Here is a 649-nt window from a genome sequence, read left to right on the forward strand (position 1 = left end):
TTATATGGGATCTGATAAGAAATACCAATACCAGTTAAAGACATTGGTATCTGGACATGGGTGGTTTGTGAGTTCCCCAGATAATTTCAGTGGGTGGCCAAGATGGGCATCACTGAGTAGATCGTAATTCCTCGAGCTCAGAGAACATGCAGATTTGTCTTTGTTCCCCGGTGCTCTGCAGAACTTTCATTGAATGAATCTCTAATGACTCCACTTCGGTCTGCAGGGTGAAAGCTGTACAAAGAGGGCATGGAGAAGAAGAGATGGGTTGTGGAGAAGAATTTTGCCCTGAGGAGGACCCGTGTCTCACCTCTGAGTGAGCTTGGATGGAAATCAGTCTCTTCGGCTCATTCTAGTACAAAATCCCATAGCTGGAGTTGCAGGCATGGCCCCTGGGGGTGTAACACCCACATACAACTCTGTCCCATTAGGAAGGCTTTGATATGAAATAGCAACTGATTTCTCTGCATGGAGGGGAGTGTACATTTGGAAGGACAAATTTACTTTTCAGAGCAAGTACACAGATGGGTAAACTGAGGCTGCAAGAGGCTGTGAGTGGCCATCGCCTCATTCCTCTCTAGAACAATGCAGAGCAGAAATCAATAGGTGACTTGCCAAGAGAAGTCAGCTTCATAGTGGGTAGCACAGC

The sequence above is a fragment of the Pteropus medius genome, unplaced genomic scaffold (assembly GCF_902729225.1).
Source record: "Pteropus medius unplaced genomic scaffold, Ma_sr-lr_union100, whole genome shotgun sequence".
Lineage (NCBI taxonomy): Eukaryota > Metazoa > Chordata > Mammalia > Chiroptera > Pteropodidae > Pteropus > Pteropus medius.